This window comes from Panthera onca, chromosome D1 (genome assembly GCF_046562875.1).
Source record: "Panthera onca isolate mPanOnc1 chromosome D1, mPanOnc1 haplotype 2, whole genome shotgun sequence".
NCBI classification, from domain to species: domain Eukaryota; kingdom Metazoa; phylum Chordata; class Mammalia; order Carnivora; family Felidae; genus Panthera; species Panthera onca.
In genome coordinates this window covers 78,142,144-78,159,510 of record NC_138348.1, presented here as the reverse complement: position 1 = coordinate 78,159,510, position 17,367 = coordinate 78,142,144, and positions in this window count along the sequence as shown.

Here is a 17,367-nt window from a genome sequence, read left to right as displayed (position 1 = left end):
TCTTGGTGGATAGACCCTTTAATTATGATATAATGCCCTTCTTCATCTCGTTACAATCTTTACTTTAAAGTCTAGATTGATATAAGTATGGCTACTCCAGCTTTCTTTTGGCGACCATTAGAATGATAGATGGTTCTCCATCCCCTTATTTTCAATCTTAAGGAGTCTTTGGGTCTAAAATGGGTCTCTTGTAAACAGCACATAGATGGATCTTATTTTCTTATCCATTCTGTTACCCTATGTCTTTTGATTGGAGTTTGTAGACTATTGACATTTACAATAAGTACTGAAAGACATGAATTATTGCCTTTATGTCACCTGTAGAGTTGGAGTTTTTGGTAGTGTTCTCTGGTCCTCTCTAGTCTTTGTTGCTTTTGGTCTTTTGTTGTTTTTTTCCCTCCCTCTTTTCTCCCCTCAGAGAGTCCCCCTTAAAAATTCTTGCAGGCCTGGTTTAGTGTTCACGAAGCCCTTTAATTTTTGTTTATCTGGGAAACTTTTTATTTCTCTTTCTATTTTGATGACAGCCTTGCTGGATAAAGAATTCTTGGCTGCATATTTTTCCAATTTACCACATTGAATGTATCCTTCCACTCCTTTCTGGCCTGGCAAGTGTCTGTGGATAGGTCTGCTGCAAACCTGATCTGTCTTCCTTTGTAAGTTAAGGACTTTTATTCCCTTACTGGTATCATAATTTTTTCCTTGCCTCAGTATTTTGTGAATTTTACTATGATATAACTTGTTGATGGTTCTTCCTGTTCTTTCTTTCCATCATTTTGTAATTTTTGGAGGAAGAATAATTAATAAAGTAAAAAAATTAAAATTAAAAATTAAAAACAACACAAAGAAATCAAATAAAGGATACTAGATCCTAGGTGTGTTTTGGTCTGGCTGTTGAAAGAAGCTTGATAGATTAGAGAAAAAAGGGAAAGATAAGAAAAAAAAGAAAAAAGAAAAAAAGGAAAAAAGGGAAAACGTTTGAAAATTTGAAAAAATGAATACAATGTAATAGAATAAAATGTAAAATAAAAGTTGAATTTTAAAAATTTACAAAAAAGTAAAAAATATAGTAGAAAAAATTAAAAGAAAAATCTTTTTAATAAAAATGGAAAATAAAAATAGATATTTTTCTTTCTGTAGTCAAGAATAAGAAAAGAAAAAGAAAAAAGAATTTAATAACAGGACCAGAAAATAGAATGAAGTACGATTGAAATTACATCTGGTTTCCCATAGAAGTCAAGGTATGAAGCACTTTATAGTCCATAAACTAAGCACGTGGAGAGTTGTGTTTGTCAAAAGTGCTGTTTCCCTCCAAGAGAGAATTTTAAAAGCAGCAAGAGAAAACAATTACATACAAGAAAAAACCCATAAGTCTGTCAGCTGATTTTTCAGCAGAAATTTTGCAGGCCAGAAGGAAGCATCATGAGATATTCAACGTGCTGAAAGAAAAAATGTTCAACCAAGAAAACTCTATCCAGCAAAGCTATAATTCAGAATATAAAGAAAGATGTAGTTTTCCAGAAAAACAAAAGTGAAAAGAGTTAATTACCACTAACCCAGACTTACAAGAAATTTTGGAATTCATTGTGTGGGAATAAAAGGCCATAATTAGGAGTAAGCAAATTCTGAAAGAAAAAACTTTCACAGGAAAATACAAATATAATAAAAGTAGTAGGTTAGTCACCTCTGAAACTAGTATGGAGATTAAAGCACAAATGCAGTAAAATCAATTATATTTATAAAAATCAGTAAATGTATTCACAAAAGGATGTAAAGTATGACATCATATACATAAAACATGAAGGGGGCATAAAATTCAATGATTTTAGAATGGGTTAAAATTAAGCAACCATCAACTTAATATAGACTGATACCTGCATAAGATGTTATTCACAAAATGAATTGTAGGGGCGCCTGGGTGACTCAGTCAGTTAAGCATCTGACTTCATTCCAGGTCATGATTTCACAGTTTGTGAGTTCTAGCCCTATGTCAGGCTCTGTGCTGACAGCTAAGAACCTGGAGCCCACTTTGTATTTTGTGTCTCCCTCTCTCTCTGCCCTTTCCCTTCTCTCACTCTGTCTCACTCTCTCTCAAAAATAAATTTTAAAAAATTAAATAAATCTTTCTAACCACAAATTGTAGAAGAAATTGAATTGTAACCACAAATCAAAAATTTCTACTAGATACACAAAACATGAAGAGGAAAGAATCAAAACGTATCACACACACACACACACACACACACACACACACACACACAAAAAGCCCTTAAACCACAAGTGAAGAGATCAGGAGAAGACCTACAAAAACAACCATAAAACAAGTAACAAAATGGCAATAAGTACGTTCTTATCAATAATTACTGAATGCAAAAACTAAATGCTCCAATCAAAATACATAGTGATTCAATGGAGAAAAGAACAAGACCCATCAATTTGCTGATCACAAGAGAGTCATTTCAGACCAAAAGGCACATACAGATTGAAGGAAATAAGATGGGGAAATGTTTTTATAAAAAAATGGAGGCAAAAAAAAAAGCTGGGGTACCAATACAAAATGAACAAGATAAACGTTAAAACAAAGACTACAACAAGAGACAAAGAAGGACGCTACATAATGGCAAAGGGAACAATCCAATAAGAAGATATAACAATTGTAAATGTTTATGCACCCACATAGAACCACCCACTCACATAAAGCAACTATAACAGAAGTAAAAAAAGAAATTAATAGAAATACAATAATAGTAGAGGACTTAAGCACCTCAATAGATAAATCATCTAGACATAAAATCAATGGGGAAAACAGTGGCTTTGAATGGCATGTAGGACTAGATGGATCTAACAAATATATTCAGAACATTCCATCCCAAAACAGTGGAACACACATTATTTTCAACTGCATATGGAACATTCTCCAGAATACATTATATATGAAGCCACAAAACAAGTCTCAACAAATTTAAAAAGATTGAAATCATAACATGCATCTTTTCCTACCACAACACTTTGAAACTAGAAATCAGCCACAAGAAAAATCTGGAAAAAACACAAATACATGGAGGCTAAATAACATGCTACTAAACAATAAATGGGTCGATCAGTGTGTCTAAAAATATTTTAAAAATACATGGAAAAAAATAAAAATCAAACACAACAGCTCAAAATCTTTGAGATGCAGCAAAGCTGTACCAAGAGGGATGATTATAGCAATACAGGCTTATCTCAAAAGCAATAAAAATCTCAAATAAACACTTAATTTTACACCTAAAGGTGCTGGAAAAAAGAACAAACAAGGCCCAAAACCAGTAGAAGGAAGAAAAAAAAAAAAAAAGACTAGAGCAGAAATAAATAAAATAAATACTAAAAAAAAAACAACAGATCAATAAAACCAGGAGTTAGTTCTTTGAACGTATCAAAAAAATAAAATAAAATAAAAAGACAGAGTACTTGAATGGACATTTTCCAAAGAAGACATACAGGTGGCCAATAGACACATGAAAAGATGCTGAATATCACTAATCATCAAAGAAATGCAAATTAAAACAACCATGAATTATCTTACCTCTGTCAGATTGTTAAAATCAAAAACAGAAGAAATAGCAAATATTGACAAGGATGTGGAGAAAAGTGAACCCTCGCACATTGTTAATGAGAATGCAAATTGGTACAGCCACTGTGGAGAAGAGTATGGGGTTCCACCAAAATTAAAAACAGAATTACCATATGATCCAGTAATTTCACCACTCAGTATTTGCCAGAAAAAAAGAAAAGAAAAACTAATTGGAAAAGATATATGCATCTTTATCTTTATGGGAAGCATTATTTAAAATAGTCCAGATATGGAAGCAACTCAAGTATCCATCCATAAATGAATGGATAAAGAGGATATATATGTATACACACACACACACACACAATGAAATATTACCCAGGCATAAAAAACAATGAAATCTTGCCATATCCAACAACAGATAGGCCAAGAGGGTATAATGCTTAAGTGAAATAAGTCAGTCAGAAAAAGGAATACTGACAAACTCTAGAAGATGACGGCGTAGGAGGATGCTGGGCTCACCTCGTCCTGCTGATCACTTAGATTCCACCCACATCTGCCTAAATAACCCAGAAACTGCCAGAAGACTAGCAGAATGGACTCTCCGGAGCCAAGCGTAAACAAGAGGCCAACAGAAGAGGGTAGGAAGGTCAGAGAGGCAGTGCGCACTACACAGACCGGCGGGAGAGAGCTGGGGCAGTGTAGGGGCAGCCATCCTGGCAAGACAGAGCACCTGAGTCTGACTCGCAAAAGCGGAGGGGCCGGACTGCATGAGTTCTGACAGCCAGCGGGACTTAACGTCTGGAATGTTAAAAGTCAACAGCTCTGCTCAGAGAGTGGGAGGGCGAGAGGACACTGGGAGGGAGGGTTGCTGAACCCTGGAAGGAGAGAGCTCAGCTTGGCAGGGTACAAAGGTGCTGGCCAGCACCATCTCCCTCTCCCATCCCCCAGCCGAAAACCCAAAGGTAATCAGTTCCCATCACCGAACTTGTTTGCAACACGCAAACACCCAGTGCTGTGCTTCTGTGGATCCATCCCTCCAACAGGTCTGCTTGCATCCCTCCTGGAGCTGCAGGCCCCATCTAGCAGGGGACCACCGACAGCAAAGCGAGCTAAACCTGCCCCTCCCACCCCTGTGCACATTGCAGATCCACCCCAGCTAATATGCCAGATCCCATCAAAGCAACACCACAAGTCTGGCAGCATGCAATCAGCGCAGACAGGTGCCACACCAGTCCACAGTGAGTCCTGCCCCTGGGAGAGGGGAAGATAAGGTACACACCAGTCTGACTGTGGCCCCACCCACCAACACAAGTTAGTCCAGACAGCACAGGGGAAGTACTCTGCACTTCTGCGCCACCCAGGGACTATCCAAAATGACGAAATGGAAGAATTCTCCTCAAAAGAAACTCCAGGAAGTAGCAACAGCTAACAAATTGATCAAAAACGATGTAAGCAATATAACAGAAAAAAATTTAGAATAATAGTCATAAAATTAATCGCTGGGCTTGAAAAAAGTATAGAGGACAGCACAGAATCTATTGCTACAGAGATCAAGGGACTAAGAAGTAGTCATGAGGAGCTAAAAAATGCTATAAATGAGGTGCAAAATAAAATGGAGGCGACCACAGCTCGGATTGAAGATGCAGAGGAGAGAATAGGTGAGTTAGAAGATAAAATTATATAAAAAGAGGAAGCTGAGAAAAGAGAGATAAAAAAAGGGAGCTGGGGTATGAGGGGGGAATTAGAGAACTAAGTGATGCAATCAAACTCAACAATATCCGTATAATAGGAATTCCAGAAGAGGAAGAGAGAGAGAAAGGGGCTGAAGGTGTACTTGAGCAAATCACAGCTGAGAACTTCCCTGATCTAGGGAAGGAAAAAGGCATTGAAATCCAAGAAGCACAGAGAACTCCCTTCAGATGTAACTTGAATTGATCTTCTGACGACATATACTGAAACTGACAAAATACAAGGATAAAGAGAAAATTCTGAAAGCAGCTAGGGATAAACACTCTCTAACATATAAAGGGAGACCCATAAGACTAGTGACAAAATTATCAACTGAAACTTGGCAGACCAGAAAGGAATGGCAGGAGATTTCCATGTGATGAACAGAAAAAAATATGCAGCCGAGAATCCTTTATCCAGCAAGTCTGTCATTCAGAATAGAAGGAGAGATAAAGGTCTTCCCAAACAAACAAAACTGAAGGAATTCATCACCACTAAACCAACCCTACAAGAGATCTTAAGGGGGATTATGTGAGTGAAATGCTGCAAGGACCACAAAGTACCAGAGACATCACTACAAGCATGAACCTACAGACATCATAATGACTCTAAACCCATATCTTTCTATAATAACACTGAATGTAAATCGACTAAATGTTCCAACCAAAAGACATAGGGTATCTGAATGGATAAAAAAACAAGACCCATCTATTTGCTGTCTACAAGAGACTCATTTTAGACCTGAGGACACCTTCAGATTGAAAGTGAGGGGATGCAGAACTATTTATCATGCTACTAGAAGTCAAAAGAAATCTGGAGTAGCCACACTTATATCAGACTAACTAGACTTTAAATTAAAGGCTGTCACAAGAGACGAAGAAGGGCATTATATGATAATTACAGGGTCTATCCATCAGGAATAGCTAACAATTATAAATGTCTATGCACCGAATACGGAAGCCCCCAAATATATAAAACAATTAATCACAAACATAAGCAACCTTCTTGATAAGAATGTGCTCATTGCAGGGGACTTTAATACTCCACTTTCAACAATGGATAGATCATCTAGATGCAGGATCAATAAAGAAACAAGGGTCCTGAATGATACATGGGATCAGATGGACTTGACAGATCTATTTAGAACTCTGCATCCCAAAGCAACAGATTATACTTTCTTCTCGAGTGCACATGGAACATTCTCCAAGATAGATCACATACTGGGTCACAAAACAGCCCTTCATAAGTATACAAGAATTGAGATCATGCCATGCATACTTTCAGACCACAATGCTATGAAGCTTGAAATCAACCACAGGAAAAAGTCTGGAAAACCTCCAAAAGCATGGAGGTTAAAGAACACCCTACTAACGAAGGAGTGGGTCAACCAGGCAATTAGAGAAGAAATTAAAAAATATATAGAAACAAATGAAAATGAAAATACAACAATCCAAATGCTTTGGGATGCAGTGAAGGCAGTCCTGAGAGGAAAATACATTGCAATCCAGGCCTATCTCAAGAAACAAGAAAAATCCCAAATACAAAATCTAACAGCACACCTAAAGGAAATAGAAGCAGAACAGCAAAGACACCCCAAACCGAGCAGAAGAAGAGAAATAATAAAGATCAGAGCAGAAACAAACAATATAGAATCTAAAAAAAAAACAAAAAAACTGTAGAGCAGATCAATGAAACCAAGAGTTGGCTTTTTGAAAAAATAAACAAAATTGATAAACCTCTAGCCAGGCTTCTCCAAAGAAAAGGGAGATGACCAAAGTAGATAAAATCATGAATGAAAATGGAATTATTACAACCAATCCCTCAGGGAATACTATGAAAAATTATATGCCAACAAACTGGACAACCTGGAAGAAAGGGACAAACTCCTAAGCACCCACACACTTCCAAAACTCAAACAGGAAGAAATCGAAAACTTGAATAGACCCATAACCAGCAGAGAAATTGAATCAGTTATCAAAAATCTCCCAACAAATAAGAGGCCAGGACCAGATGGGTTCCCTGGGGAATAATACCAGACATTTAAAGCAGAAATAATACCTATCCTTCTCAAGCTGTTCCAAAAAATAGAAAGGGAAGGAAAACTTCCAGACTCATTCTATAAAGCCAGCATTACCTTGATTCCCAAACCAGACAAAGATCCAGCAAAAAAAGAAAACTACTGGCCAATATCCCTGATGAATATGAATATAAAACTTCTCAACAAGATACTAGCAAATCAAATTCAACAGCATATAAAAAGAATTATTCACCATGATCAAGTGGGATTCATTCCTGGGCTGTAGGACTGGTTCAACATTCGCAAATCAATCAATGTGATACATCACATTAATAAAAGAAAAGAACCATACAATACTGTCAATAGATGCAGAAAAAGCATTTGACAAAATTCAGCATCATTTCTTAATAAAAACCCACGAGAAAGTCGGGATAGAAGGAACATACTTAAACATCATAAAAGCCATTTATAAAAAGCCCACGACTAATATCATCCTCAATGGGGAAAAACTGAGAGCTTTCCCCCTGAGATCAGGAACGTGACAGGGATGTCCACTCTCACCACTGTTGTTTAACGTAGTGTTGCAAGTTCTAGCATCAACAATCAGACAACAAAAGGAAATCAAAGGCATCAAAATTGGCAATGATGAAGTCAAACTTTCACTTTTTGCAGATGACATGATACTCTACATGGAAAACCCAACAGATTGCACCAAAAGTCTGCTAGAACTGATGCATGAATCCAGCAAAGTCGCAGGATACAAAATTAATGTCCAGAAATATGTTCATTTTTATACATTAATAGTGAAGCAACAAAAAGAGAAATAAAGAAACTGATTCCATTCTCAATTACACCAAGAATAATAAAATACCTAGGAATATACCTAACCAAAGTTGTAAAAGATGTGTATGCTGAAAACTATAGAAAGCTTATGAAGGAAATTGAAGAAGATATAAAGAGATGGAAAAATATTCCGTGCTCATGGATTGGAAGGATAAATATTGTCTACCCAAAGCTGTCTACACATTCAATGCAATCCCAATCAAAATTGCACCAGCATTCTTCTCAAAGCTAGAACAAGCAATCCTAAAATTTGTATTAGGCTCCGAATAGCCAAAGTAATTTTGAAGAAGACCAAAGCGGGAGGCATCACAATCCCAGACTTTAGCCTCTATACAAAGCTGTAATCATCAAAACAGCATGGTATTGGCACAAAAACAGACACATAGACCAATGGAATAGAATAGAAACCCCAGAATTAGACCCACAAAAGTATGGCTAACTAATCTTTGACAAAGCAGGAAAGCATATCCAATGGAAAAAAGACAGTCCCTATAACAAATGGTGCTGGGAGAACTGGACAGCAACATGCAGAAGAATGAAACTAGACCACTTTCTTACACCATTCACAAAAATAAACTCAAAATGGATGAAGGACCTGAATGTGAGACAGGAAACCACCAAAACCCTAGAGGAGAAAGCAGGAAAAAAACCTCTCTGACCTCAGTCGTAGCAATTTCTTACTTGACACATCTCCAAAGGCAAGGGAATTAAAAGCAAAAATGAACTATTGGGACCTCATGAAGATAAAAAGCTTCTGCACAGCAAGGGAAACAATCAACAAAACTAAAAGGCAATTGATAGAATTGAAAAAGATATTTGCAAATGACATATCAGACAAAGGGCTAGTATCCAAAACCTATAAAGAGCTCACCAAACTCCACACCCAAAAAAACAAATAATCCAGTGAAGAAATGGGCAAGAAACATGAATAGACACTTCTCTAAAGAAGACATCCAGATGGCCAACAGGCACATGAAAAGATGCTCAACATTGCTCCTCATCAAGGAAATACAAATCAAAACCACACTCCCAGATACCACCTCATGCCAGTTAGAGTGGCTAAAATGAACAAACCAGGAGACTATAGATGCTGGTGAGGATGTGGAGAAATGGGAACCCTGTTGCACTGTTGGTGGGAATGCAAACTGATGCAGCTGCTCTGGAAAACAGTGTGGAGGTTCCTCAAAAAATTAAAAATAGATCTATCCTATGACCCAGCAATAGCACTGCTAGGAATTTACCCAAGGGATACAGGAATGCTGATGCATAGGGGCACTTGTACCCCAATGTTTATAGCAGCACTTTCAACAATAGCCAAATTATGGAAAGAGCCTAAATGTCCATCAACTGATGAATGGATAAAGAAATTGTGGCTTATATACACAACGGAATACTATGTGACAATGAGAAAAAATGAAATATGGCCTTTTGTAGCAACGTGGATGGAACTGGAGAGTGTTATGCTAAGTGAAATAAGCCATACAGAGAAAGACAGATACCATATGGTTTCACTCTTATGTGGATCCTGAGAAACTTAACAGAAGACCATAGGGGAGGGGAAGAAAAAAAAGGGTTAGAGAGAGAGGGAGCCAAAACATAAGAGACTGTTAAAAACTGAGAACAAACTGAGTGTTGATGTGGGGTGGGAGGGAGGGGAGGGTGGGTGATGGGTATTGAGGGAGGCACCTGTTGGGATGAGCACTGGGTGTTGTATGGAAACCAATTTAACAATAAATTTCATATTAAAAAAAGAGAGAGAAAAAGGAATACCATGCGATTTCAGTCATATGTGGAATTTATGAATCAAAATGAAGGATAAAACAAAAAAAGAGACTAATAAAAACAAACTCTTAAATACAGAGAATTGGTGGTTGACAGAGGGGAGTTGAGTTGGGAGATGTATGAATTAGATAAAGGGGATTAAGAGTTACACTTATCTTGATGAGCACTGAGAAATTGATAGAATTGTTCAATCATTGTATTGAAAACCTAACACTAATGTATCACTCTCTTTAAAAAATTTTTTTATATTTATTTATTTTTGAGAGACAGAGAGAGACAGAGCACAAGTTGGGGTGGGGCAGAGAGAGAGGGAGACACAGAATCCGAAGCAGGCTCCAGGCTCTGAGCTGTCAGCACAGAACCCACCACGGGGCTCAAACTCGAGAACCGTGAGATCATGACTTTAGCCGAAGTCAGACACCCAATTGACTGAGCCACCCAGGTGCCCCTAAAACTAATGTATCAGCTTAATTATACTTGAATAAAAACAGAAACAAAAAATATCATTTTCATAGTTGATCTAAGCAACAAGTGTTAAACAGCACAATACAAATGGTAGTCCTCAACAGAAAAGAAGAATTTCTCCAGTGTGTTAAACTCAAAAGAATAAGACAGAAATAGCTGGTTATCCATTAAACATCAGTATATTCCTAAGCCTATGAAAATGGTATCACTATGTAGACTACAGGAAAAAAAGAAAATTCTGTCTGAAAACAAAAGAGCAAAAAGAATTTACTTGAACCTGAATTTCCATTCAGAATGGTAGTAAAATAGGAGATTTTATATGTAATAACAGTAATAACAAGATAATTTTAATATGTAATTTAAGGTAGTGTAGTATAAACAAAAGAAAATAAGCAATTGTGTGTTAACAGTGGCTCACAGCAAGTTCATATGGGTATTATGTAACGAAGATATTTCTACTCTTAATTACTAAACCTTTAGAACTAAGGTGATAGACGCAGTTCATTATTATAACAGAAATTCCAGAGCATGAGACTAAAATAAGTTCTATACAATTTCAGACACTGTTACATTGTATGTCAAGGGTTGGTTTGGTAGGTCCATGTATTTATGTACATATGAATCTAATCAGCTTAATAAGAAGAGAAAAATTACTAAAGCCTTTTATTCTTTCATTTATTCCTCAGATTAGCTCATACGTCAAATACCCCTCCCAGTTCTATAGACTGAATAGGCCAGTCAGTTATTGGCACAATAATGCTGCAAAAACAAACTACCTTAAAACACAGTGACATACAACAACTAAGTGTTTTTTCGCTTAGAAGTCTGCAGGTCAGCTGGGATTTGGCTATTCTAAATTGGGAAGGCTTAGAAGCAAGCCTTGGCTCCAGGCTGTGGTTTGCATCCTGGTCTGCTCCACGTGTTCGTCATTTTCCTTTGACCACTGGCTACCCAAGTCATATTCTCTTATGGTGAAGGTCAGGAACTCAAGAGGGTGGGCATGCCCAACCATACAAATCCTTTCAAGCCTCTATGAAAGTTGTATCTCTAACATACTTTAACCGAAGCAAGCCATAGGACCAAGCCCGATGGCAATAAAGTAGAGTATACTCTTTCCATAAAGTGAATATTTTCTAATCAATATTTAATATACTACAGTAAGGAAAGAATTTACCACTGGAAGTAAATGTGTTACAAGCTCAATAAGTGAGGAGAGTTGGAACAGCAGAAAAAGAAAAATCGTTAAAATGTCAGAGACAATTTGCTTTAAAATAGGCATATCTCCCTTTAGAAAACTCCAAGAGAATTTAGAGTAGAAATTATAGTAAACAGTAAGTGAAATAAAAGTTGTATTAATTCATTTAATAAGCACCCTAGAATGTGCCAAGCATTTCACCAGGAACTGAAGGAAGATGAAAAAAATAGGAACTTCTCCATGAATTTGAGAGGACAAAGGAGCAATGAATTGTGATTTAAAATATGGGCCTTAAGGGCACCTGGGTGGCTCACTTGGTTGAGCATCCAACTCTTGATTTTGGTTCAGGTCATGATCCCAGGATCATGGGATCAAGACCTGCATTGGGCTCCGTGCTGAGAATGGACACTGCTTTAGATTCTCTCTCTCTCTCTCTCTCTCTCTCTCTCTTCCCCTCCCCCTCTCCTCTGCGCTCTCTCTCTCAAACATAAAATAATTAATAAAATAAAATAAAATAAAATAAAATAAAATAAAATAAAATAAATTAGGGGCCTGAAATGGCAAATAGCACATCATGAAGAGTGGGTGAGAGAGAGTGGAAGCATCAACATTAGTTATACAAAGGTTCTCATGGAAGAATCAGAAGTCAAGGATGCATACCTTTGCAATATGAGAGGCATGATAAACATGGAAGATGGCATTTATTACTGCAAGGAGTTCCCACATGGAGGTATTGGAGACATAAAGAGGGATTTGAGAAGGCTGAAGTTCCAGGAGGCTGTGGTTTGTTTGAGTCCCTATTTCAATTCCAGCTTGGGAACAGTAAAAACATCTGTGTTTATTTTATACCCAGAAAATACATTATTTCATCACTGACTTGAAGGAAAAGTGTTGGGGCATATTTCAGAGCAGTCCTTTTTAAGATAAAACAGAATAATTTTGTTTTATCCATAAACAGACAAGGGAAAATATGGCATCATGACTTCCTAGACATAAGGGGAGTTTGCTATGAACTAACCTAGAGGCTTCTTTCTTGGATCCTATGCTTTTAATAATAGCTTTGTCATTTTCATTGTCATCGTCCTGACTACTGACATCTTTCAGAGTAGCAGATACTGTATTAAGTGTCTGACCTGTATTAGCTCATTAAATTCCAACCGTATGAAATATGTATTATTAATTCCTTTTAATGAAGGCATTCTGTGTCAAAGTAACTTGTGTACAATCAAGCTAGCAATTGGGAAAGTCAAACTTTAAACTCGGGTGTAGTCTGATGTCAAAGCATCAGCATTAAAATTATTTTCACACATTTTGCAGATATATAATACAAGTATTGTTTGGATTTGGGTTATAATTAGGGTGTACCATGACTGAGGTATCAAATCGTTTTGATTAAATGTGTACCACACTTTATGAGGAGAGGTGAGCATTAATGTGCTCTCTAAATTTAACATCTGATGTTAACAGAGATTTTTCACACTGTTAAATGGAAAATGAAGCTCATAGAATGACAGTTGTCTTTCATTGATCAAATAATGTGTTTTGATGATTTACACAGGGGCCACCATAATCTTTAGTGCACAATAAAAGCCAAGCTGATATTATTTTGAACATTTCACCCTGATGGGCTCAATAATCTGAATTTCTCATCCCCTTTATTGATAAGAAATGCCAGAATAAATTGAAGGGGAAAAAACTTCAATATAATGCAAAAAAAAATAAAGAAATGCTGCCCAAATAATATGTAATAAGGACTCTGCAAAGCAGGATTTTGCTATCTGAATAGTAAGGCAATAGAGAAAACGTTTTTTAAAAAACTATCTTTGATCTTAGTTCAAAAGAAGGAAATGAAAGAAATCTGCCTGTCTCTTTTTGGCAGATCTGTCAAGTCTCGTTAAATACGTGACAAGTTTAATAATTTATGTCCAGCATAAGAAGATGCTGGTTTCAGTAATAAAACTTTATTAATTTTACTCCAGCAGTAATTAACATATTTACTCCAAATATATTATGAGTAAATTACAAAAAAAATAATAATAAGCACACTTTTTAAATCAAATGTTTAAACATTTTATAAGAAGATTTCGGGAATTAAATATATTTATAATTCTGCTATTTACAATTTACCCTCTTTTTACAAAATATTCCTTTATAAAATTCTTTTATCAGCTTTGTTACTATGGGCATGTCTGTTACTTGAACTTCTGAGACAGTTTTCCCCCTTTTGCATTAAAATGAATACATTTTCTAATTTTAATCTTCACATGGTCTTCCTGGAGCTTCTTTAAAGTCTGATAATTCCTTTAGGACCACTCACATAACTTTATCTTCCGTTGCATGTTATTTCATCCATCCATAGATTTTTCTCAATGCCACTTTTTCTGGGCCATCTGGAACGATTGCAGTATCATCTATATCAGGTATCAAAGAAATTTCTTCTATATTCTTTTTTTCTATTGTCCATGGGTTTTCTTGACTTATCTTAAAATCAATTTAGTGTGAATTTATTTTTCTTACCATTATACTTCTTCCCATAAGCAAATTATTATAAACAACGAACAACTGTAAAATGGCTCTGACCATTTATATAACCACAGTGTTTTAGGCTAATCATTTATAACCTTGAATATTAACCAAACTCACTCACTGGCAAGTGAAGTAAGCTCAACTAAAACTATCTTAATAAAAAATGTATTTTATTGTTTAGCTGAGACATCCAGAGGTGGAATTGGCCTCAGGCAAGTTTGGAACTCAAGATTAAAGGATGTCATAAGGCATATTTCTCTTGCTCCCATTCTCTCTCTCACCCTCTCTCCATTTCTAGGCTTAATTCCCTCTTATATTGGAATTATTTGCTCTGACTACAGACAGACATCATTTATGAAGCTAATGAGGATGGTCATTGGCAGTTCTTTATTTTTAATATCCAGCTTCCAACTTCAACAAAAAGATATAGAGTTTTTTTTGTTTTTGTTTTGTAGTTATTATTGATTTAATCTGTATATACCAATACAAATACCAATACCAAGGAAGTTCTCTGATAAGTCAGCTGGGTCAGTGGAAGATATTGGTGATTCATTATTCACTATTGCCAAAAGCATATTGTCCAGTCCTAGGATCCATGCCTGGGAGAGAGGGAGGACATATCACCTTAACTGAAAATCACATTATAGTTATGGAATTGGGTTGGTTGGATATTTTTTAAAGAAAGAAAGAAAGAAAGAAAGAAAGAAAGAAAGAAAGAAAGAGGGAGGGAGGGAGAAAGAAAGAAGAAAAAGGAAAGAAGGAAGAGTGAAAGAGGGAGAGAGGGAGGAGGGAAAGAAGAGAAAAATTCTGAGGTACAAAAACCAATATTTGCATGCTACATTTCACCTTATAGTTGTCAAGTATCCATGTACATTCTGTCTTATAAATATAATCATAAAATTCTTCTTTATTAAAATAAACTACCACCTATTAAAAAAATAGAATCAGAAGATCAAGTAAGATGGCAAGACAGTAACACAGAAAGCTCCTGTGCTACCCTCCCCCAATGGATGTAACCAAATATATAACTACACACAGAGCAATTCCCTCTGAAAAAGATCCAGAGCTAGATGAGGAACTCCTACATATCAGGCAAAGAAAACAAAATATAAACAAAAACAAAACAACAAAAACAACAAAAAACAAAAACCATACAGAAATAGATAGTGAAGTCTGCAATATATGCTTGTCATAAACCCCACTCTAGCACAGAACTATATAATCCGGAGGGAATCTCTAACTCTTAGCTTCTCCCCGAAGAGCAAAGGTTTTTGGAGCCCATATATATCCTCCTAACTTTTGAGATTCTCACCTGAGGGATGGGCTCCAAAATGACTCATTCTGAAAACCAGTGGGGCTTGCATTCACAAGATCCACAAAACAATAACAAACAAAACAGCAGTTCTTAATGGGCACAGAGCACTAGCCATGACTATTCCCCTAAGGCTCAGTACAGAGGGAGGAGGCAAAAATGCCCATCTCTCAGTCTTTTGCTAAAAGGAGGTCCATCTGCATGCTTTCAAAGCTGCTGCCTGAAGGCCAGCCTACTACTTAGGATGCAACAAAGGATTTGTTGTGATCCCTCCACCTCCCAAGAGATGAGAGAAACCAATGAATACTTCCTCCATCTCCTTTCTCCATTCTGTTTTAAATCACCAGTATCTCACCTGCCTCCCAGATTTTATGGCTACAGCCTGAGGAATGGGCCCCAGAATAACCAACAGGGCTTCCATTCATGAGTACCACAGTAATGTAGCAAAAAGGGAGCAGTTATTAACTAGTTATTCCCCTACACAGAAAGAAAGCAAAAACATCCCTTCCCAGTATTTCCCTGAAGAAAAACACCTCCCCTGGTTAATCTGCATATTTTAAAAGTTGCTGCCTGAGAGAACAGCTTTAATAAGCTTGCATTAAGCTACTGACTGTAATCCTCATCTTTGGGACAATGATGGGTCGTGGCATCCCCTCAAGTACTGGAAGCAACTAAAATCAAAGGAGACAGTTTGGACAGTCAGGAGGTGGAGAGACAATAAGGAGCACAAGCTGGGCTGATTGATATGGTTCATCTCCTACATGAGACCACTCTGTCAAGACTGGGAGGAGTAGCTGTCTCATCTATTGCACAGAAATCAACACAGATTTAAGAATAATGAGGAAATAGAGTATGTTCCAAACAAAAGAACATACTAAATATCCAGACACCAATGTTAATGAAACAGAGATAATGACATCCCTGAAAGAGATTTCAAAATAATGATGATGAAGATACTTACCTAGTCAGAACAGCAATGTATGAACAAAGTACGATTTCAACAGAGATAGAAAATATAAAAAGCAACATACGGAAATCACAGAGTTGAAAAATACAATAACAGAACTGAACATTTTTGATATAGGATTTCAACAGAAGACTAGATAAAGTGAAAAAAAGGATCAGAAACTTAAATATAGAGTACTGGAATACATTGATAAAAGCAAAAAGAAAAAAATGAAACCTTGGAGAGAGCTTAAGGGACTTATAGGACAATAAGTAAGTGGGCCAATGTATGCATTTTAAAAGACCCAGAGATGGAGGACAGAGAAAGGGGCAGAAATTTTATTCAGAGAAATAATGGCTAAAATCATCTCTAACCTAGGGAAACAGATATCCAGATCTAGGAAGTCCAAAAAGTCCCAAATAAGAAGAATCCAAAGAGAAACATTAAAATTAAATTGTCAAAAATTAAAGAGATATAATAATTAAATTACACAGTTTAAAAACAAGGAGAGAATCTTATAAGCAGCAAAAGAAAACCAACTTGTTATATAGAAGAAATCCCCATTGACCATCAGCAGATTTTTCAGTAGAAACTTTGCAAACTACAAGGATTAGCATAATAAATTCAAAGTACTTTAAAAAACAAAAATACAAAAAAATATTACCAGAGAAAAACCTTAAGGCAATAGTAAATCCATACCTATCAATAATTACTTTAAATGTAAATGGACTAAATTATGTTTTTACTAAAACAGAGTGGCTGATGGATTTTTCAAAAAAGACAAAACTGTATATTGCATATAAGAGACTCACTTAAGATTTAAGAACACACAGAGATTCAAAGTAAAGAGATAGAAAATGGCATTTCATATAAATTGAAACAAAAAGAAAGCAGGAGTAACCATACTTAGGCAAAATAGAGTATAAGCTAAAGACTATAGCAAGAGACAAAAAAGTTATTATATTATGGTAAAGGACTCAATTCATCAAGGTTACAATAT